Genomic DNA, 24,744 nt, shown 5'->3' on the forward strand with positions numbered 1-24,744 from the left:
GAGGGGGTGGTAAGAGCTGCTTCTCTGCACCATCCCCTGCACCTGGAATACCACAGCAGCTGTCACCTCCCAGCCTCCACACCTGCCTCTGCTCCAGCTAACCCTAAGAAAGGCAAATCAGGGCCAGGCGCAGTGGCTCACACCTGTAATCCCAGCACTTTGAGAGGCCGAGGTGGGTGGATCACGAGGTCAGGAGTTCAAGACCAGCCTGACCAACATGGTGAAACCCCGTCTCTACTAAAAATACAAAACTTAGCTGGGCATGGTGACTCACCTATAACCCCAGCTACTCAGGAGGCTAAGGAAGGAGAATTCCTTGAACCTGGGAGGCGGAGTTTGCAGTGAGCTGAGATCGCACCACTGCACTCCAGCCTGGGTGACAGAGCCAAACACTTTGTCTCAGGGGAAAAAAAAAAAAAAAAACGCAAATCACACATTATCCCCTGCACTTAAGAGAAGCCGGGCTCTGGCATGGCCTGTGGACTGTTTCATCTTCCCAACCTCATCTCCCTCACTCCCTCCATAAGGGCTGCCCCATTGTCCTCAAGACAAAGTCCTGCCTCAGGCCCCTTCCCTCTGCAGGGCTCACCCTCACCAGTGAGGCCCCTTTTCCAACACCCTGCCCCCTCTCCCTGCTTCCTCCCTGCACAGCATTTACCACGCCCTGACCACAGACCAAACAGCTCTAGTTTGCTGTATCTTCCTGGCCCCACTGGAATGCACTACCCAGGAGGTCGGCACCTGGGCTGTCTCTTTCACTACCCAGTCCCTGAACCTAGAGCACAGCCTGGCATAGGTAAAACACACACATGTTTTGTGAATGAACAGAGGAATAGATGAGGGGTGGGAAACGATGGTTCAGCGCTGAATCTGGCTCACTGCCAACTCTTACAAACACTTTTACTGGAATACAGCCATAGGCATTCACTTACACATCATCCATAGCTGCTTTCACAAGACAGTGATGGAGTTGGTAGTTGCAACAGAGACTGGATGGTCCATAAAGCCTAAAATATTTACTATCTGTCCCTTTACAGAATAGTGTGGGTCCCTGGGTTGCATGGATGGATGGTAGATGGATGGATGGTGGATGCATGGATGGATGGTGGATGTATGCATGGATGGTAGATGGATGATGACAGATGGATGGATGAGGGAGGGATGGAGGGATGCGAGGGAGTGAGGGCAGAAATAGGGGGATGGATGGAAGATGGGAAGGAGGAAGGAAGGATGGGTGAATGAATGGATGGGTGGGTGGATAAAAGAACCAATGAACCAGCTACCAACGCCAGGAGGGGAAAAGGGTTGAGGAAAAGGGGTCCAAACACCTCTTTTCTGAGGCAATCATGACAACAGCAATGCTAACTTCTGTGCCAGGCACCAAGGCTGCACATTCCTGCATCACATCTCTCTTAACTCCCACCATCACCCTACATCCTGGAACCTGCTGCTGCTTCCATTCCTCAGATGAAACACCAGAAGCTCAGAGAGGAGATGTGCCCTGCCCAGTCACCCAGCAGGTGAATGGCAGAGCCACCATACTGGCGTCTGGCTGCCTCACTCACATCCCTGCCTTCTGCGGGCACCACCCTCCGTACTGCCCCATCACCATGGGTCCCTGGTCCTCCAGCTGCCCCTTTCCCCAGGGCAAACTCGCCCTGGGCAGGTCACAGAGCCCCAGGTGGATGGAGTGCCACAGCCAGTGTGCGTAGTCAGTCTGTACTTCTCCCCAGAAGCTCTGCCAGACACAAGAGGCCCTGAGGACGTGCTCCAGCATGGCCTCCATGATGATCTTGTCTGGCTGAGATGGCCGATGCCTCTGGAATGAGAGGACCCATGTATCAGGGGCTCATCACGTAAGAGAATGCCCATGGCTAGCTGCACGTAGAGACCCTCACCTAGCAAGAACATGTGCCAGGAATCCACTGTCAGAGCCCTCATCAGCCACAGCACTCCCTTACACTCTGGTGCAGGATTTTCTTCTTTTTTTTTTGAGACAGAGTCTTGCTCTGTAGCCCAAGCTGGAGTGCAGAGGCACAATCTCGGCTCACTGCAACCTCCACCTCCTGAGGCCCCTGCACAGTCCTGCTTTCCCAGACCCCTACAGCAGGAGGCTACCTGGGGGTCCTTTGTGCTGTGGTGAGCTCTGAGCTCCGTACAAAGGGCACCCACCTATTCAGATGGGCTGCAGGGAGCTGTGCCCAGAGACACTGGCACTGGCTGGTTCTCAGGGCATCACCCAGTCACTGGTTCTCAGGAAGCTGACCGCATGCAGGGCTGGAAGCCTCTTCCCTGCCACCCGCTGACCCACCAAGTGCAACACTGTGACCACAGTGTGGGGCTGCAAGCTGTGAGGCTCACCAAGGGTGGCACAAAAACACAAACACACACATGCGTGCATGTGCATATATACACACACCCATGCACACATACACACACACGTACATGCATGCATGCACACACGCATGCTCACATAAGGCATGCATACACATGCACACAAACATGCACACGTGCATACAGGCATGTACACAGGAGCACAGACATGCACATATACAGGCATACGTATGTACAAATACAAGCATGCACACATGCATGCGCATACAGGCATGCACACACATACACAAATACAAAGGCAGACACATGCACACAAGTGCACGTACAGGTGTGCACATGCACAGGCACACATACAGGCATGCACACACATACACACAGGCATACACACACATGCACACTGCCTTGGCCTGTTGAGGACCTGCTCGTTTCCTCTGCCTTCCAGGGCACACAAGTGGCAACTGTGACACTGGGAGGATTCCATCAGGCCACCGGGCAAGCTGTGCCCCCGGGCTGGGGTCTGCACTCTGTCTCTGCACCTGGTGGGTCTGGGATTGGGCTCTTCTCTGTGCCCAGGGGGTTTTTCATACAGCAACTGACAGTCTACATGGCTGCACAGACCACGAATGACAGCCCCTTCCAGGGATGCCTGTTCCTCGAGGACCCCGGGGCTCATGGCTGCCATCAGGGCCGCATTGGCATTCACCTCCCCTGGCACCATAACTGCCCAGGGATGCCACCCCTCCCCCACCCTGGCCCTTTCTCCCTGCCCAGTGGCACTCAGGATAAGCCCTAGCTCCTCTCTGTGGGCTGAGAACCTGCGTGCCCTGGGTCCCCCAACCCACCTGCCTCACTTCCTCCCTTCAGCCACGCTGACCTCCCTGATGCTGCTCCACATGCAAAGCTCATTTCCACCTGGGGCTTCCGCCTGAAGTGCCTCTGCTCAGATCTGTACCTCAGCCAGCAGCTTCTTATCCCTGAGATCTCAGCTGGGAAGTCACCTCCTCCAAGAGGCCTTCCCAGACCACCCCACCTAAAGGAGCCCCACACTCCACACAGGCCCTGCTTGCTCTCACAGTCTTTCCCACAAGTGGAAATAGTCATGTTGGATGTTATTTTGCTTATGTGTGTCTTGTTGCTCAATGACTGTCTCCCTGAGGGGTGACAGCTGGGCCATCTTGCTTCCTGATGGATCCCTCATGCCTAGAATCAAGCCTGGGATTAGCAGGTGCTCAATGATGGCTCCTTTTTGAGACCAAGTCTCAATCTGTTGCTCAGGCTGAAGTATAATGGCGCGATCTCAGCTCACTGCAAACTCTGCCTCCTGGGTTCAGCCAATTCTCCCGCCTAAGCCTCTGAAGTAGCTGGGATTACAGGCGCCCACCACCATACCAGCTAATTTTTGTTTAGTAGAGACGGGATTTCACCATGTTGGCCAGGCTTGTCTCGAATTCCTGACTTCAGATGATCCACCCATCTTGGCCTCCCAAAGTGCTGGGATTACAGGCATGAGCCACTGTGCCCAGCCAGGGATGATTTCTTCAGTGACTGGGTCGCCACTACCCACATCCCCTCACACACTCACTCTGCAGGCTGAGGTTCCTGAAGGGCCTGGAGAGGCTCCCAGTGAGGGCCATCTCCTGGCCATCTCACAGCACCACGTGGTGCAGGACACAGGTCCCATGAGCTCGCTCATGTGCTCTGCAGGACCAGCTACCCAGGAAGGGTGCTGAGCTGGAAGAGAATGATGGCGCCACAGGGGAACCTGACCCACACTTCTGCCTGGGATGGGAAAGGAAAGAAGCTTGCAGAGGAGGAGAAAGGGAGTATTTGTGGATCATTTATAGTTTTCTGCATGGTGACATACGTCAGGGAATCAAAAAGCCAAATGCTTCCTAAGGATGAGCGGATAACATAAAGGAGGGGAGTAGGTGAAGAGACTGTGGCCAACTGGAGACAGAGCAGAATAGCCACATCTCAACTCCGTGGTCAAGCTGTGGGGCTCTGGGCAACTTTCCATCCTCTCTGAGCCTCACTTTCCTAGACAATGAAGGCAAGAAAGTGTCAACCTTTGCAAAATAATACAAATGATACACTCAGCCCAGGGCTAGATTGTGGAGAGGAGCTTGTAGGAACCACGAGGTTGGTATTGGGATTTCTCAATCATGCAGTGAGCAAGTATTATGTTCCCAAGACAGTGCTGAGTGCCTGCATACAAAGATAACCAAGACCTTGTCCTGGCCCTTATGGGGCTTCCAGGCTGACAGGGAGATAGTCACAGGACAGAAAGTGATGTGACAAGGATGGTCACAAGAGACATTCAAGGGAGAAAGAAATGCAGAGAAGCAAGTTTGGGGAGGAGGCAGGGAAGAGCATTCCAGACAGATGGAACAGCCTGTGCAAAGGCTCAGAGAGGGTCGCTGTCCCTACTGGTAGGTACCATAGTGTGAGGGTCACTTGAGGGCACTGCAGGGGGACTGCTGGGGTGAGGTAGGAAGTTTGCTCTTTTTTTTTCTTTTTTTCTGATGGAGTCTTGCTGTCATGCCCAGGATAGAGTGCAGTGGCACAATCTCGGCTCACGGCAACCTCCCCCTCCCTGGTTCAAGTGAATCTCCTGCCTCTGCCTCCGCATGAACCACCATGCCTGGCCTTCCCGTAGATTTTCAAATGGCTGCACTTATCATCCAAGGCTAGCTCAAGCACCACCTCCTCAGTGGAGCCTTCCCTGGCCACCTAATCTAAATACACTCCCTGTTCACTCAGTCACTTCAGTACATTTTCTCCATATCTTACTATCTGTGTCATTTTGGGTAGTAAATCTCCCCCACTACAGTACACAATTGATGACAGGAAGGATTGGTCAGTTCCATTTTAGGTCACATCCCACCTTCTGAAACAGTGCCTGGCACCAAGTAGATGTTCAATAAATCATGCCAAAGGAAGGAGGGATGATAAAGACACCAGCTGATAATCTACTCCAGCAAATTTTGTCCATTTCACAGCTTTGCCTGCCCTTCTTCCCAGGAATCAGGACATTGGGACAATTTCTTTTTTCTCCAAGGGCTGTCCTAGGAGCCCCCCACCCCCACCCCAGCATGCCCTTGGCCTGAGCTGTCCTCCACACACCTGCAGGAAGGAATGTTCCAGCTTCATCAAGTTGGTGAGACTGGCCTTAGCAGCTACCAGATGGGTGCTGATGTGAAAATGATGCTCCTCCACGCCCAAGGCAAACGTGCTCTGAACCTCACCCTTGGAGTAGTGTAGCTGGATCAGGAAGCACACACACACACACACACACACAATAAATCTCATCAGGGCTCTGATGGAACATTTAAGCAGATGCTGGTTTTAAGCCATGAGCTCTGCCTCCTGAAGCCCCACGCCCAAGAGACCCACAGCTTCCTGGGCTGGAGGAACTTTGGTGAAGTAAGGGTTTGGAGCCTCAGTTTAGGCCATCAAATGTGGCCATAGCAACTATCTTCTCAGGCCCTCCCTGACTTGAAAATGTCTACCAGCCTGGCACCAGCAGGCAAGAACTCTAGTTGCAGTACTGTTGCAGACAGCAGGGGGCAGTCTAGCAGAAAGGACAATGCTTGGGTTGTGTCAGCATCAAACACACAGGACTCCAAGTGTGGATCCACCACGGAGAGGTGAGTCATCTCCAGCTAGTTCCTTAACCACCTGAGCCTCAGCCTTCTAATTCAAAACACAGGGATAAGGACATCTATTTTATTATGGGTTGCTGTCAACATTGTATGAAATAATGTGCTAACTTCCACGTTGGCTGAACAGCAGATTCGCTCGGGGAAACTTACTAAAAATATGTTCTGGGCTCCCACTTAAAACCTACAAAAACGAAGTCTCTGAGAAGAGGTTCAAGAGCTAGTACTTTTTTTCTTTTTTTTTGAGATGGAGTCTTACTCTGTCACCCAGGCTGGAGAGCAGTGGCAAGATCTCAGCTCAATGCAATCTCCACCTCCCAGGTTCAAGTGATTCTCCTGCCTCAGCCTCTGGAGTAGCTAAGATTACAAACGTGTGCCACCATGCCTGGCTAATTTTGATATTTTTAGTAGAGACAGGGGTTTCGCCATGTTGGCCAGGCTAGTCTCGAACTCCTGACCTCAGTTGCTCTGCCCACCTCAGGCTCCCAAAGTGCTGGGATTACGGGCTCGAGCCACCACATCTGGCCAAGAACTGGTGCTTTTAATGAGTTCACCAGAGATGTGTCATTACATTAATGATATCCCTGTCAAAAATGTTCAACCTGAATCTTGTCTTCAGCAAACAATCTGACAAATCCACATTAGGAGAATGTTTTGTAAAATAACTTCCTGGACGCTTCAAAATTGTCAATGCAGGATTTTTTTTTTTTTTTTTTTTTTTGAGACAGGGACAGGGTCTGGTCTGTCATCCAGCCTGGAGTGTGCAATGGTGTGAACAGAGCTCACTGTAGCCTCAACCTCCTGGGCTCAAGCAATTCTCCCAAACCTCAGCCTCCCGGGTAGCTGAGACTACAAGTAGGCACTGACATGCGTGGCTAATTTTTTCATTTTCTGTAGAGACAGGGTCTCCCTAGGTTGCCCAGGCTGGTCTTGAACTCCTGAAGTCAAATAGTTCTCCCATCTCGGCCTCCCAAAGTGTTGGGATTACAAGTGTGAGCCACTGCATCCAGTTGGGATTTTTTTTTTAAGGTGGTTAATGATAATAAAATGTTTAGGGGAAATCATATTGATATCTGCAACTTACTTTGAAAACTATCCAAAACTAAGATGGATGGAGAGCTATGTGATTATGCTAAATAAAATGTGAACAGGAAAATCTAGGTATGTAAGTGTTCAGCTGTGAAAGTACTTCCATTTATTAGGGTCTGAAAAATTGTATAATAAAATGTTGGGGGGCTGCTGGGCACAGTGGCTCATGCCTGTAATCCCAGCACTTTGGGTGCCCAAGGTGGGTGGATCACTTGAGGTCAAGAATTTGAGACCAAGCCTGGCCACCATGGTGAAACCCCATCTCTACTAAAAATGAAAAATTTAGCCAGGTGTGACAGTGCATACCTGTAATCCCAGCTACTCAGGAGGCAGAGGCCGTAGAATTATTTGAACCCAGTGGGTGAATATTGCAGTGAGTCGAGATTGCATTACTGCACTCCTGCCTGGGTAACAGAGAGAAACTCTGTATCAAAAAAAAGTTAAAAAATAAAAATAAAAAATAAAACATTGGTTAAGGAAATGTAGGGTGTGGAAGGAGAATGTTCTAGATCAGGAGCTGGCTTTCGGGCCAAATGTGGCCCACAACCTGATTTTGTAAATAAAGTTTTATTGTAACGCATCCATGCCTATTCAAGTGAATGTCGTCTAGAGCTGCTTTTGTGTTACAATGACAATTCTGAGTAGCTGTAACAGTGATAAGGCCTGCAACCTCTACATTTCACTTTACAGTAAAAGTTTGTAGACTTCTGTTCTAGATTAAGAAAATTTAAAAGACGTGGCAATTATGTACGCTGTGCGATCTTGGCCTGCATCCCAGATTTAAAACAAAACAGTGTTTTGAAAGAACGTTATTGGAAAAGCTGAGAAATTTTATATGGGCTTTACATTAAATGAAGGTGTTACTTCAATGTTCAGTTTCCTGAATGCTGTAATTATTGTGTTAAATCAGAAAATATCCGTTACAGGAAAGAGGTGAAGTATTTCAGAGTAAAAAGTTGACATCTTCAGAAACATCTCTATATTAATTCTTCATGATACAGAAAAAAAATGTATGTATGATAATACCAATTTATGAAACATAGATGAGAAATATAGAAAAATATTAACAACTGGTCAATGTTCACTGTCCCACAGTAACTTTTATGTAGGTTCACATGACTCAAAACAAAACTTGCAGAAAAACTAAGCAGCTCCCTGAATGGAGCCAGGTGTGGTGGTACCACCTGTAGTCCCAGCTACCCTGGAGGCTGAGGCGGGAGGATCACTCGCACCCCAGAGCTTGAGGCTGCAGTGAACTATGATCATGTCACTACACTCCAGCCTGGGTGACAGAGCAAGACCCTGTCTCTAAAAGAAATTTTAAAAATGAAAAGTAAGGCTGGGCATGATGACTCACACCTGTAATCCCAACACTTTGGGAGGTGGTGGATCATTTGAGGTCAGGAGTTTGCAACCAGCTGGGTAAGATGGTGAAACCCCATCTCTACAAAAACAAAACAAAATAAAAATTAGCCAGGTATGGTGGTGCGTGCCTGTAATCCCAGCTATTCAGGAGGCTGGGGCAGGAGAATGGTTTGAACCCAGGAGGCGGAGGTTAAAGTGAGCCGAAATCATGCCACTGCACTCCAGCCTGGGTGACAAAGGGAGACTCTGTCTCAAAAAACAAATAAATAATAAGGAAAGAAAGAAGTTCCCTGAATAATTGTGCAGTTGTAGCGAAGTGTAGGGAACTCCAAAATCATGTGTAAATTCAGCAGAGAACCCCAGCACATAGCATGTGCTCTGTAAAGAAATTTGACCTGGGCCAGGACTAGGAGGGTGCCTAGCAAAATACGGTGGTTGGCCAGAAAATGAAATGACCAGTTGGCAGAGGTGACCGTTGATGCATGCACTCACCCATTCATACCCTGTTTTTTACTGAGCACCTACTATGCACTGGGCCCTGTGCCAGGCACTAGGCATGCCCTCCAGGGAGCTCCAGATTTGGACATGGACAACGACAGCTCAGAGGGACAGAGGAATCTGGCCTAAGTCTAATGGGCCCTTCTGTCCACTCACAGGACCCCCTAGTCCTTCCTGCAGAGCAGAAATGGGGGTGACACTGACTCAGCTCAAATGACCGCATCATCAGCTTCAGCCTCTACAAGTGTACCAGGCTGGGTGAGGCAACACCAGACACCAAGCACTGGGTGAGGAGGCCTCCCCCGTCTCCCAAAGGGCTTGTGGGCCTAGCTGTGGGCCGGCCCAGGAATGTAAACCTGGGAATGTTTGGGAAAGCTGGAGCCAGAGGTTTCCGAGTGTGGCCCACGTGGGCCTGCTGCAGGCTGGCGGACAGATATGCATGCGTTAACATGCCCCAGAGGGGCCTGGCCCCCTTCCACCTGGGGCAAGCATCTGGAACCAGTTAGGAGCCAGGCAGCTGGGGCACAGTTACTTTAGCTGAGGCTGAGGCTGAGCTGGGGCAGCAGCCCAGGAGGGAGGGGAGGCGATGCCGGCCTGAGAATAGCAGTTCTTTGCCAGAAAGAAGGAAAGAGAGGGCTTGAAGCTGGCAAGATGCCACCTTGTCCAGTGCCCCCAAGGCCAGGTTGAGACCAAGTCAACTTCTCCAAGAGAGGGTCAGAGAGCCAGGATCACATCAGTGGCCCAATGCAGGACTATTCCCACATCCTGAGGCCCAAGGGCCACATGGTGTCCTGGATAGGGCTGGACTCTGGAGCCAGGTGACCTGGGTTTGAATTCCAGCTTGGCCTCTACCTAGCTCTGGCACCACGTGCAAGCATCTCGGTTGCCCCTCTCTGAGCCTCAGTTTCCCCATTGGTATCAAGGGTTAAGCATGGCTCTGGGCTGCAAGTCTGCCATGAGCCCATCCATAAGCTTTCTTGGGTTGGTCTCATGGAAGCCCCAGCAGGGTCTGGACAGCAGGATTGTGACCCCCGAGCCGCCTCCCAGCTCCTCCTCACATAGCTCCCCTCCCCTCAGTCCTTCAGGCCAGAGTGGGAATCATGTCCATGTTTCCTTTTCTTTTTGTTTTTCCTAGAGACAGGGTCTTTCTCTTTCACCCAGGCTGGAGTGGTCGTATGATCTCTGCTCACTGCAGCCTCTACCCTCCCAGGCTCAAGTGATCCTCCTGCCTCAGCCTCCCAGGCAGCTGGGACTACAACAAGCATCACTACACCTGGCTAATTTTTAAGACTTTTTGTAGAGATGGGGGTCGTCTCACTACGCTGCTGGAGCTCCTGGGCTTAAGCAATCCTCACACTCTCAGAACAGCAGACCTCATCAGCCGCTGCCACCTTCACCAGAATGATGTGATTAATTTGTTCACACAAAAGACAGCAGGAACCCCGAGAGAGCAGGATCCAGAATGTGTGGGTTTTGATGGACAGGGTGGTAGGATCTGGGAGGCTCAACCTACCTCACCTCCTGACCCCCACACTTCTTCCCCAGTCCTGCTTGGCATAGAGACTACAGTGACATCACCAGAAAGGTAGATACTTGAAAGGACACCAGCGACACTGAGAAGAGGAGGACGGAGGTCTGCAAGGCGCCCAGCTTCTGGCCTCGGATGCCCAGGACTCTGTCCAGAAAGGCTCCCTCCCAGCCATGAAACTTGATGGTCCTCAGGTTCCTGAGGATGGAGCTGGTGAGCAGAGCCCGCAAGTCCTTCTGCCTCATTTCCTCTCCTGGGATTGGAGGGAAGAGAGAGCTGAAGACACAGCTGGTCCAGAATTCTCCCCTACACCCTGACAGTCACCCTGCAGCTAATCTCACCAAGTTCGTCCCAAAGCTGTCTGCCTCTCCGCATCTCTGACCCTCAGTCCTGATCCATCCACCATCATCCTGTGCCTGGACTCCTGCAGGAGCTGACCCGGGACCACTGCCCCGGGGAGGCAGCTTCTGATGCCCAGAGAACAGAGGCTGCAACTGAGCCCACCTGGGTATGGTGCCATCAGGAAGGCTACCTGGAGGTGGGTGATGCCTGAGTTATACCTTTCTTTTCTTCCTTTTACATTTTTGGCGGAGCTGGGGAGGGATCTCACTATGTTGCCCAGGCTGGCCTCAAACTCTTGGGCTCAAGCAATCCTCTGCCCCTGGCCTCCTAAAGTGCTGGGATTACAGGCATGAGCCACCGTGCCTGGCCATGGGTTTTCTTGACCAAAGCATATTCCTTGTCATGTTTAACAGAATTGTGCCCCAGCCCTGTACTTTCCCTGATTCATCCTCCTTTGAATAGCAAATCTCTCAAAAGCTGTAACGAACATGGAAGGGCCGCTGGCCGGGTGGGCTGGGTGGTGGGAGGAGGACTGGGGTCCCAGCAGTTGGCATCCCCTTTCCCAGGATATACACGTGGCCTCGTGTACCTGCCCTCTTATCTCCTAGGTCAGCTCATCGACACTGTCTGGATGAAAAAAGGAGACCAGATCTTGCTTTCATCCATGTTCAAAGCCAATACCACCGTCCACAACATTGCTGTCAGTGCATGCCCGAGCCACTGGTAGCCTACAAATATTTAGACCTGGTTTATTAACCATATACTTGCCAGACCCAACCCAGCCAAAACATGAAATCGACCGGGCGGGCGCAGTTACCCACATCTGTAATCCCAGCAATTTGGGAGGCCGAGGCAGGTGATCTCCTGAGGTCAGCAGTGTGAGACCAGCCTGGCCAACGTGGTGAAACCCCATCTCTACTAAAAATATAAAAATGAGCCAGCTGTGGTGGTGCACACCTGTAATCCCAGCTACTCGGGAGGCTGAGGTGGGAGAATCACTTCAACACAGGAGGTGGAGGTTGCAGTGAGCCGAGATTGAACCACTTCACTCCAGCCTGGGCAGAGCATGAGACTCCATCACAAAAAACAACAGTAACAACAACAAAGACATAAAATCAAACCCCCGCCCTTTTTTTTTTTTTTTTTTGAAGAGATAGATAGGGACTTCCTGTGTTGCCCAGGCTACAGTGCAGTGGTACAATCATAGCTCACAGCAGCCTCTTACTCCCAGGCTCAAGCAGTCCTCCCACCTCAGCCTCCTGAGTAGCTGGGATTTAAGGAGCATGCTACCATGCCCAACTAATATTTGTATGTGTGTGTGGAGATGGGGTCTCACCATGTTGGCCAGGCTGGCCTCTAACTCTGGGCTTCAAGTGATCCTCCCATTTCAGCCTTCCGAAGTGCTGGGATTACAGGCATGAGCCTCTGTTCCAGGCCAAAACCTAATTACACATTCATGAATCACCGAGGGCATGAGCTTCTGTGTCCTTTAACAAAGAAATGGATTATTCCTTGGGTATAACTTTGCTGAGGATGTTGTAACAAAGTGCCACAAACTAAGTTGCTTAGAACAAGACAAATTTGTTGTCTCAGGCCAGATGCCTTGGCTCATGTCTGTAATCCCTGTACTTTGGGAGCACGAGAGGATCTCTTGAGGTCAGGAGTTCGAGACCAGCCAGGCCAATAGGATGAAACCCCATCTCTACTGAAAAAATACAAGGCTGGGAGTGGTGTCTCACACCTGTAATCCCAGCACTTTGGGAGGCTGAGGTAGGCAAATCATGAGGTCAGGAGTTCAAGACCAGTGTGGCCAACATGGTGAAACCCTGTCTCTACTAAAAATACAAAAATTACCTGGGTGTGGTGGCGCACGTCTGTAATCCTAGCTACTCAGGAGAATGAGGCAGGAGAACTGCTTGAACCCAGAAGGTGGAGGTTGCAGTAAGCTGAGATTGCACCACTTTACTCCAGACTGGGGGACAGAGCAAGAATCCATCTCAGAAAAAAAAAAAAAAAATACCCAGGCATGGTTGCATGTGCCTGTGTTCCCAAGCTACTCAGGAGACTGAGGTGGGAGGTTTGCTTGAGCCAGGGAGAATGAGGCTGCAGTGAGCTGAGATCATGCCACTGCACTCCAGCCTCGGCGACAGAGAGAGACTCTGTCTCAATAAATCAATAAATAAAATAAAAAGTTGTTGTCTAACAGTTGGGAGGCCGGAAGTGTAAAGTCAGGTCTCTGCAGGCCGGGCTCTCGCTGGAGGCTCTGGGGAAAAATCTGTCCCAGCCTCTCTCCTGGCTCAGGCATCCCTTGACTTATACTGGCCATTGTCCTTCTATGCATGTCTGTCTGTGTGTGCAAACTTACCTTTGGGCAGGAACAGTGGCTCACATCTATCATCCCAGCACTTTGGGAGGCTGAGGCAGGATTTCTAGAGCCCAGAAGTTCAATACCAGCCTGGGAAACCTAGTGAGATACCGTCTCTACATAAAATACAGAAAATTAGCAGGGCATGGTGGAACACACCTGTAGTTCCAGCTACTCAGGAAGCTGAGGTGGGAGGATCACTTGAACCCAGGAGTTTGAGGCTGCATTGAGCTATGATCACACCACTACGCTCCAGCCCGGGTAACAGAACAAGACTGTCTCAAGAAATAAATATTTTATTATTTCTTTTTCTTTTACTGGCAACAAATTTCCCTTTTAGTAAGAACACCAGTTATATGGGATCAGGGCCTCACCTTCATGACGCATTTATCTGGAGACGATCCGGTCTCCAGATAAGGTCATTCCTGTAATCCCAGCACTTTGGAAGGCTAATGTGGGAGGATCACTTGAGGCCAGGAGTTCAAGACCAGCCTGGGCAACATAGCGAGACTTCACCTCTAAAAAAACAATTTAAAAAAATTAGCTGGGTGTAGGGGTGTGTACCTGTAGTCCCAGCTCCTTGGGAGGCAGGAGCACAGAGTGAGCCCAGGAGGTCAAGGCTGCAGTCATCTGTGATTGTGCCACTGCACACCAGCTGGGCAACAGCAAGACCTAGTCTTTCTCAAGAGAAAAGAAGGTTTGCTGATCCAAAGTGGGGTAATTTTTTTAAACGTTAACAGTATGTTTTCATATTGCTTAGCTTTTCCACATGAACTCTGTGATTATAACCAGAAAATCACAGTCACATTACTTTTTTGTTGTTTTTTGAGATAAAGTTCTGATCTTGTTGCCCAGGCTGGAGTGCAGTGGCATGATCTCTGCTCACTGCAACCTCTGCCTCCTGGGTTAAGTGTTTCTCCTGCCTCAGCCTCCTGAGTAGATGGGACTACAGGTCCATGCCGCCCCGCCTCACTCATTGTTGTATTTTTAGTAGACAGGGGAATTCACCTTGTTGGTCAGGCAGGTCTTGAACTCCTGCTTAAAGTGATCTGCTGGCCTCAGCCTCTCAAAGTGCTGGAATTGCAGGCATCAGCCACAGAACCCGGCCATACTTATCTTTTTGTCTGCAGAAATGACCAGCATTTCAATTTTTGTTTGTCTTATTTTGTTTTTCTTAAATGAAAACAAACTGGCAGTTATAATTGGAGAGAAAAATTTGCATTATGGGAACCTGGGAGTCGTGCCAAGCTCCGTAACCAAAGTTGGTAAAAAGAAACTGAGGTTATGGGGTGGGGGTGGTGGCACAAATGCCTGTAATCCCAGCACTTTGGGAGGCCGAGGTGGGTGGTTCACCTGAGGTCAGGAGTTTGAGACCAGCCTGGCCAACATGATGAAACCCCATCTCTACCAAAAATACAAAAATTAGCCAGGCCTGGTTGTGGGTGCCTGTAATCCCAGTTACTCGTGAGACGGAGCAGGAGAATCGCTTGAGCCTGGGAGGGGGAGTGAGACTCTGTTTCAAAAAAAAAAAAAAAAAAAAATTCATCCTGGAAGGCAAGGCTCGTTCAACATACACAAGTATATAAACATAATTCACCACCTAAACAGATGCAAAGACAAAAACCACATGATTATCTCCATAGATGCAGAGAAGGCAAAACTCTCAAAAAACTAGGTATTGATAGAACATATCTCAAAATAATAAAAGCTATTTATGACAAACCCACAGCCAATATCATACTGAATGGGCAAAAACTGGAAGCATTCCCTTCAAAATCTGGCACTAAACAAGGATGGCCTCTCTCACCACTCCTATTCAATATAGTATTGAAAGTTCCAGCCAGAGCAATCAGGCAAGAAAAAGAAATAAAGCGTATTCAATTAGGAAAGGGGGAAGTCAAATTGTCTCTATTTGCAGATGACATGATTGTATATTTAGAAGACCCCATCGTCTCAGCCCAAAATCTCCTGAAACTGATAAGCAACTTCAGCAAAGTCTCAGAATACAAAATTAATGTGCAAAAATCACATGCATTCCTATACACCAATAACAGACTGAAAGAGAGCCAAATCAAGAACAAACTTCCATTCACAATTGCCACAAAGAGAATAAAACACCTATGAATACAACTAACAAGGAACGTAAAGGATCTCTTCAAGGAGAACTACAAACCACTGCTCAACGAAATAAGAGAGGACACAAACAGATGGAGAAACATTCCATGTTCATGGTTAGGAGGAATCAATATCATGAAAATGGCCATGCTGCCCAAAGTATTCTATAGATTCAATGATATCCCCATCAAGCTACCAATGACCTTCTTCACAGAACTGGAAAAAAACACCTTAAACTTCATATGGAACCAAAAGAGAGCCCACATAGCCAAGTCAAATCTAGGCAAAAAGAACAAAGCTAGAGGCATCACACTATCCGACTTCAAGCTACACTACAAGGCTACAGTAATCAAACAGCATGGTACTAGTACCAAAACAGAGATATAGACCAATGGAACAGAGCAGAGGCCTCAGAGCCAATGCCATGCATCTACAACCATCTGATCTTTGACAAACCTCACAAAAATAAGCAATGGGAAAAGGATTCCCTGTTTAATGAATTGTGCTCAGAAAACTGGCTAGTCCTGTGCAGAAAGCAGAAACTAGATCCCTTCCTGACACCTGACACAGAAATTAACTCCAGATGGATTAAAGACTTAAACATAAGACCTAACACCATAAAAACCCTAGAAGAAAACCTAGGCAAAACCATTCAGGACATAGTCATAGGCAAGGACTTCATGTCTAAAACACCAAAAGCATTGGCAACAAAGGCCAAAACAGACAAATGAGACCTCATCAAACTCCAGAGCTTCTGCACAACAAAAGAAACAATCATTAGAATGAACTGGCAACCAACAGAATGGGAAAAAATTTTTGCAGTTTACCCATCTGACAAAGGGCTGATATCCAGAATTTACAAAGAGCTAAAACAGATTTACAAGAAAAAAACAAACAAGCCCCTTCAAAAGTGAGCAAAGGGTATGAACAGACACTTTAGAAAAGAAGATATACATGAGGCCAACAAACATATGAAAAAATCCTCATCATCACTGGTCATTAGAGAAATGCAAATCAAAACCGCATTGAGATACCATCTCACGCCAGTTAGAAAGGCAATCATTAAAAAACCTGGAGACAACAGATGCTGGAGAGGATGTGGAGAAATAGGAACAGTTTTACACTATTGGTGGGAGTGTAAATTAATTCAACCATTGTGGAAGACAGTGAGGCGATTCCTCCAGGACCTAGAAATAGAAATTCCATTTGACCCAGCAATCCCATTACTGGGTGTATATCCAAAGGATTATAAATCCTTCTATTTTAAGGACACATGCACACGAATGTTCATTGCAGCACTGTTTACAATAGCAAAGACTTGGAACCAACCCAAATGCCCATCAATCATAGACTGGACGGGGAAAATGTGGCACATACACACCATGGAATACTATGCAGCCATAAAAAAACGATGAGTTTGTGTCCTTTGTAGGGACATGAATGAAGCTGGAAACCATCATTCTCAGCAAATTGACACAAGAACAGAAAATCAAATACCTCATGTTCTCATAGAGGAGTGTTGAACAATGAACACATGGGCACAGGGAGGAGAGCATCACACTCTGGGGTCTGTCAGGGGAACTAGGGGAGGGACTGCAGGGGGTGGGGAGTTGGGGAGAGAGAACATGGGGAGAAATGTCAGATATAGGTGATGGGGAGGAAGGCAGCAAACCACATTGCCACGTATGTACCTATGCCACAATTTTGCATGTTCTTCATATGTACCCCGAATCCTAAAATGCAATTTTATATATATATATATGTATATGGAAATTTCCCTTTCTACCTCTTTCTCTCAAACCAAAAAAAAAAGAAAAAAAGAAAAGAAAAAGAAAAATTAGGGTTATTAATCAGTTGGTAAGGAATAATGGTCTTGTTCATAAACTTTGGATCCTTTTTCTGCAGGCTAGAAATCACTCCAGTTAGTAAAATAATAACAGTAACAACAACAGCCAAAAGGGAAGTGTATTTAAAATGCAGGAGGTGCCAGTCTAGGCACGTTCGTGGGTAACATTATTTAGCCTTGAGCATCATCTTAGGAGTAAATCCTCATATGATTCCTATCTGACGGGTGGGAAAACTGAGGCACAGAGACCTACGTCGTCTGTCCAGACTCAAAGTGGTATTAAGTTGTGGCGCAGGTGTCACATGACATTGTCTTATGCACTACGCCTATCTAATTATTATTTTTTTTGAGACGGAGTTTCCTTCTCGTTGTCCATGCTGGAGTGCAATCTCGGCTCACTACCACCTCTGCTTCCCAGGTTGAAGCCATTCTCCTGCCTCAGCCTCCCAAGTAGCTGGGATTACAGGCACATGCCACCATGCTTGGCTAATTTTGTATTCAAGCGATTCTCCTGCCTCAGCCTCCTGAGTAGCTGGGATTACAGGCGCATGCCATGGCGCCCAGCTAATTTTTTGTATTTTTAGTAGAGACGAGGTTTCAACATCTTGGCCAGGCTGGTCTCGAACTCCTGACCTTGTGATCCACCCATCTCGGCCTACCAAAGTGCTGGGATTACAGGCGTAAGCCACCGTGCCCGGCATTGTTCACATGATTATTAATCCACACAAGAAGGTTGTAATAAATCATAACCAGATACATTATACCAGCATACTTTTCTCTCAGTGTATTTCTTCCTAGCCTACTGGACATTTGTAAGAATATCCGTGGGGTCAGATATATTCATACTCATTCATTTACCAACCTGTACAAGTATTTTTAAATATATTACTTTAATATGTTACCAATGAGAGAACAAGCTAGTCAGTAAACAAATAAATGGCTGAAAATATTACTGTGTATTCATGGATTTCATATTTGCTTCCAGGTTGCAATGCATGGAAAGGTAGAGAGTAACTTAGAATTAAAACCTGTTAAATTCAGGAACATGCTGGATAATTTTAAAAGTTGGAGCAGCTATAAAGATGTAAAACCATGTTTCATTTGGGAAAAATAAAAGTTCCTAATAAGAGCATTAAAAATGTGAAGATGAATTTCTATCACTTGTGTTTTGACTGATCTTAAATTCATTATTGTCAATGTGCTTTCTTTTGGCAACAGTTCTAGTGATGAATCTAGTTTTAAAACGCATAAGACATGCTCAACCCTTTGACATTCTGGTCATCATGTTTCTTTACCAAGTTGGACACTTGAAAAGAAATGCTATTTAACCAGTTGTCTATGTTTTAAAAAAAAAAAAAAAGCAATTTTTTTTTAAAATGCCCATTAAAAAGTACTCCCACATACATTAGCATACATTAGCATATCTGATCATCTAAAGACAATTTATTTGGGACAGATATTATGTCAATTTATAGTTGAAGATATTAAGATATGAGAGGTTTGGATTTGCCCTAGGTCACACAGTTTTAATTCTGAAAAGCTTCCAATAACATGTTTAGCTTTTATACCACCATACAACTGCTACAATGGAGCAAATGCGCTTTGTTTACACTGGCATCACTAAGCCATGGAGCAGTGTCTCACACCAAGTAGTTTAATGAATCTTATGTAAATGAATGACCAGAGAAACGATTGAATGTCTGAGTCACTGTTGGGTTCCGTAAGAGAGGTGATTTAGCTACCCTTTGGCAGGAAATGAATCCTTGCAGCTCGTTACAGTGGCAGCTACAGCTCTAGAGATCTCATACATTTTGAAGATTCCTAAAATATAAACACCTGAACTCCCAGTTGTAAGCTTCATTTAGAAATTTCCACCTCTTCTATGTGAGTCAAGTTAAGTTGGATATAACTATGATATGTTTCACATAAGCCTCATGGTAACCCCAACGCAAACATCTATAGTAGATACAAAACAGAGAAAAAAAATAATCAAAGCATACTACTACAGAAAATAACATAATTACAAAGAAAGACTGCAAGAAGGAAAGAAAGGAATAATGTATAAAATATCCAGACAACAATAAATAAAATATCTATAGTAAATCTTTACTGATCAATAATTACTTTAAATGTGAATGGTCTAAAATTAATAAAATATACAGAGGAGCTACATAAATTTAAAACAGACCCAACTACATGCTGCCTAAAAGAGACTCATTTCACTTGTAAAGAAACACGTAGACTGAAAATGAAATGATGAAAATAGATATCCCATACAAATGGAAATCAAAATAAAGAAGGAATAGCGGTTTACCAGATAAAATAGGCTTTATATTCAAACTGTAAAAAAAGAAAATATAACAATTCCCATACAAATGGAAATCAAAATAGAGCAGGAGTAGCTATTTATCAGATAAAATAGTCTTTATATTCGAAACTATAAAAAAAGAAAATATAACAATTATACATACATAAGCACCACACAACATCAGAGCACCTAAACGTATAAAGCAAATATTAACACATATGAAAGGAGAGATAGACAGCAATACAATAATTGAAGGAGATTTCAATATCACACTTTCAGCAATGGGAAGATGATCCAGGAGAAAATTAATAAGAAAATGTTGGACTTCACCTAAACTTTTTTGTTCACCTATACTTGCAATCAAATGGACCTAAGAGATATATGTCGAACATTCAGAGGATACATATTCTCCTCAAGCCCACATGAAACATTCTCCAAGATAGATCATATGTTAGATCACAAAACAAGATTAACAAATTTAAGATTAAAAATATATCAAAATCTTTTCTGATTATAATGGTATAAAAGTAGAAATTAGGCCGGGCGCGGTGGCTCAAGCCTGTAATCCCAGCACTTTGGGAGGCCGAGGCGGGTGGATCACGAGGTCAAGAGATCGAGACCATCCTGGTCAACATGGTGAAACCCCGTCTCAACTAAAAATACAAAAAATTAGCTGGGCATGGTGGCGCGTGCCTGTAATCCCAGCTACTCAGGAGGCTGAGGCAGGAGAATTGCCTGAACCCGGGAGGCGGAGGTTGCGGTGAGCCGAGATCTCGCCATTGCACTCCAGCCTGGGTAACAAGAGCGAAACTCCGTCTCAAAAAAAAAAAAAAAGTAGAAATTAATAATAGAAAAAAAAAGCCCTGGAATATTCTTAAATAGAAGAAATCAAAAACCATGCATCTGAACAGCCAATGTGCCAAAAAAAAAAGAACTTATAAGGAAAATTTATAAATATATAGAGATAAAAATGGAAACAAAGCATACCAAAACTTATGGGACACAGCGGAAGCAGCTGTAAAAGCAAAGTTTATAGCAATAAACATGTACATCTAAAAGAACAAAGATCACAAATAAACACCTCAACATTACACCAAAAGAAACTACAAAAAGAAGAACAAACTAAGCCCAAATGTAGCAGAAGGAAGGAAACAATAGGATCAGCACAGAAATATATCAAATGAGAATAGAAAAAGTATAGGAAAAATATCAATAAAACAAAGAAGTGTTTTTTTTTTTTTTGCAAAAATAAAAGTGAAAAATCCTTAGCTACACCAACTAAGGCAGACAGAAGATTCAAATAAATGAAATCACAGGCCAGGCGCTGTGGCTCACGCCTGTAATCCCAGCACTTTGGGAGGCAGAGGTGGGTGATAATGAGGTCAGGAGATCAAGACCATCCTGGCTAATATGGCGAAACCCCACCTCTACTAAAAATAAAAAAAATTAGCCAGGTGTAGTGGCACACCCCTGTAGTTCCAGCTACTCAGGGTGGTGAGACAGGAGAATTGCCTGAGCCTGGGAGGTGGAGGTTGCAGTGAGCCGAGATGGCACCACTGCATTCCAACTTGGGCAACAAAGCGAGACTGTGTCTCAGAAAAAAAAAAAAAAGAAAAGAAATCACAGATTAGAGAGGAGACCTTACAACAGATGCCTCAGAAATGAAAAGGATCATAAGGGACTATTATAAACAGTTGTATGCCAACATTAAATAACCTAGAGAAAATACGTAAGTTTCTAGCAACACACAACCTAGTGAGATCGCATCAAGAAGAAACAAAAAGGTTCAACAAACCATTAACAAACAAAGTTGAAGTAGCAACCATTTACTGATTAGGAGATCCTTTCCCCATTGCTTGTTTTTGTCAGGGTTGTCAAAGATCAGATGGTTGTAGATGTGTGGTGTCATTTCTGAGGCCTCTCTTCTCCATGAGTCGGTGGGTCTATTCTGGCAAGAGTACCATGCTGTTTTGGTTACTGTAGCCTTGCAGTAAAGTGTGAAGTCAAGTAGCATGATGCGTCCAGCTTTGTTCTTTTTGCTTAAGATTACCTTGACTATACAGGATCTTCTTTGATTCTATATGAAATTTAAAATAGTTTTTTTTTCTAATTCTGTGAAAAATATCTATGGTAGTTTGATGGGAATAGCATTGAATCCAAAAATTACTTTGAGAAGTATGGCATTTTTATGATATTGATTTCTCCTATCCATGAGGATAGAACGTTTCTTTGTTGGTGTCCTCTCTTATTTCCTTGAGCAGCCATTTGTAGTTGTCCTTGAAGAGGTCCTTCACATCCCTAGTGAGCTGTATTCCTAGGTATTCTCTTTGTAGCAATTATGAATGGGCATTCATTCAAGCTTTGGCTTTTTGCTTGCCTATCATTGGTGTAAAGGAAGGCTTGTGACTTTTGTACATTGATTGTGTATCCTGAGACTTTGCTGAAGTTGTTTATCAGATCAAGAAGTTTTGGGGCTGAGACAATAGAGTTTTCTACATATAAAATCATGTCATCTGCAAACAGAGACAACTTGACTTCCTCTCTTCCTGTTTAAATACCCTTTATTTCTTTCTCTTCCCTGATTGCTCTGGCCAGAACTTCCAATACTATGTTGAATAGGAGTGGTAAGAGAGGGCAACCTTGTCTTGTACCAGTTTTCAAAGGAAATGTTTCCAGCTTTTGCCCATTCAGTATGATTTTGTATTTATTTGTCATAAATAGCTCTTATTATTTTGAGATATGTTCCATGCAAAGACACACAAAGGCTCTAAACCAAGGGATGGAGGAATATTTACAAAGCTAACAGAAAGCCAAAAAAAAAAAAATGTAGGGGTTGCAATTCCTAGTCTCTGACAAAACAGACTTTAAACACAGATCAAAAAGACAAAGAAGGGCATTACATAATGCTAAATGAAACAATTCAACAAGAATAGCTAACTATTCTGAATATATATGCACCCAAAACAGAAGCACCTAGTTTCATAAAATAAGTTCTTGAGCCTAAGACCTACACAGACACTTGGGCTCCCATACAATAACAGTGGGAGACTTCAACACCCCACTGTCAAGATTAGACAGATCAATGAGACAGAAAAGTAACAAGAATATTCAGGACTAAGCTCAGCTCTGGATCACGTGGACCTAGTAGACATCTACAGAACTCTCTACCCCAAATCAACAGAATATACATTCTTCTCAGTGCCACATGACACTTATTCTAAGATCAACCACATAATTGAATTAAACCACTCCTCAGCAAACACAAAAGAACTGAAATCATAACAAACAGTCTCTCAGACCACAGTGCCATCAGATTAGAACTAGGATTAAGAAACTCACTCAAGGCCGGGCACGGTGGCTCAAGCCTGTAATCCCAGCACTTTGGGAGGCCGAGGCGGATGGATCACGAGGTCAAGAGATGGAGACCATCCTGGTCAACATGGTGAAACCCCGTCTCTACTAAAAATAGAAAACATTAGCTGGGCATGGTGGCGCGTACCTGTAATCCCAGCTACTCAGGAGGTTGAGGCAGAATTGCCTGAACCCAGGAGGCGGAAGCTGCGGTGAGCCGAGATCGTGCCATTGCACTCCAGCCTGGGTAACAAGAGTGAAACTCCGTCTCAAAAAAAAAAAAAGAAAGAAAGAAACTCACTCAAAACCACACAATTTCATGGAAATTGAACAACTTGTTCCAGAGTGACTCCTGGATAAATGATGAAATTAAGGCAGGAATAAAGAAGTTCTTTGAAACCAACAAGAACAAAGAGACAACATACCAGAATCTCTGGGATACAGCTAAAGTAGTGTTAAGGGGGAAATTTATAGCCCTAAATGCCCACAGAAGAAAGTTAGAAAGATCTCAAATCGACAACCTAACATCACAACTAAAAGAACAAGAGAGGAAAGAGCAAACTAACACAAAAGCTAGCAGGAGACAAGAAATAACTAAGATCAGACAAGAATTGAAGGAGATAGAGACATAAAAACGCTCCAAAAAAAAAATCAATGCATCCAGGAGCTAGTTTTTTGGAAAACTTAACAAAATAGATAAACCCTAGCTACACTTAATAAAGAAGAAAGGAGAGAAGAATCAAACAGACACAGTAAAAATGTATTAAAGGAGATATCGCCACTGACCCCACAGAAATACAAACTCAGAGAATACTATATTACCTCTATGCCAATAAACTAGAAAGTCTAGAAGAAATGGATAAATCCCTGGACACATACACCCTCCCAAGAATAAGCCAGGAAAAAGTCGAATCGCTGAATAGATTAACAAGTTCTGAAATTCAGGCAGTAATTAATAGCCTACCAACCAAAAAAAAAACCCAGGACCAGACAGATTCACAGACCAATTCTACCAGAGGTACAAAGAGGAGCCTGTACCATTCCTTCTGAAACTATTCCAAACAACTGAAAAGGAGAGACTTCTTTCTAATTCATTCTATGAGGCCAACATCATCCTGAAACCAAAACGTGGCAGACATACAACAAAAAATACAAAACTTCTGGACAATATCCCCGATGAACATCAATGTGAAAATCTTCAATAAAATATTGGCAAACTGAATCCAGCAGCACATCAAAAAGCTTATCCACCACAATCAAGTTGGCTTCATCCTTGGGATGCAAGGCTGGTTCAACATATGCAAATCAATAAACATACCATATAAACAGAACCAAGGAGTAAAACCAAATGATTATCTCAATAGATGCAGAAAAAGCCTTTGATAAAATTAAACATTGCTTCATGTTAAAAACATGCAATGAACTAGATATTCATGAAACATATCTCAAATTCTTCTTAAACTTTTCTAAACTTAGAACTAGAGGGAATACCATCAAACCCATTTTTGGGGCCAGCATCATTCCTATGTCAAAGCCAGATGCAATAAGAAAACTACAGGCCACTAAGATGAACATAGATGGAAAAATCATCAAGAGAACACCATCAAAATGAACCCAAGAACACGTCAAAGAAATTACACATAATGACCAAGTTGGATTTATCCCTGTCTCAACACTGTTTTTATCATGAAACAATGGTAAAGAGGCTAAAGAGGCAACTTAAATACTGGGAGAATAGATTTACCAACAATAGCCTCTCTTAAAAAGTTAATACCTAAAATATGTAAGGAATTCAAACAACCCAATAGCAAAACAAAATAATAACCTGATTAAAAAATAGGTAAAGGACTTGAACAGACATCTCCAGAGAAAACATAAAAATGGCCAACAAGTATATGAAAAGGTGCTCAACATCACTAGCTATCAGGGATATACAAATCAAAA

General features: G+C 45.2%; 1 long non-coding RNA gene across 1 annotated transcript; it reads left to right on the top strand.

Moving 5' to 3' along the window:
* Window positions 1-254: 254 nt before the first annotated feature.
* Window positions 255-12,495, top strand: LOC116541735. The gene is made up of 3 exons (XR_004264918.1): window positions 255-265; window positions 7,728-7,735; window positions 12,385-12,495. It is a non-coding gene; the product is annotated as an uncharacterized LOC116541735 (long non-coding RNA).
* Window positions 12,496-24,744: the final 12,249 nt, after the last annotated feature.

The sequence above is a fragment of the Sapajus apella genome, unplaced genomic scaffold (assembly GCF_009761245.1).
Source record: "Sapajus apella isolate SASKATOON/1434 unplaced genomic scaffold, GSC_monkey_1.0 scaffold155, whole genome shotgun sequence".
Lineage (NCBI taxonomy): Eukaryota > Metazoa > Chordata > Mammalia > Primates > Cebidae > Sapajus > Sapajus apella.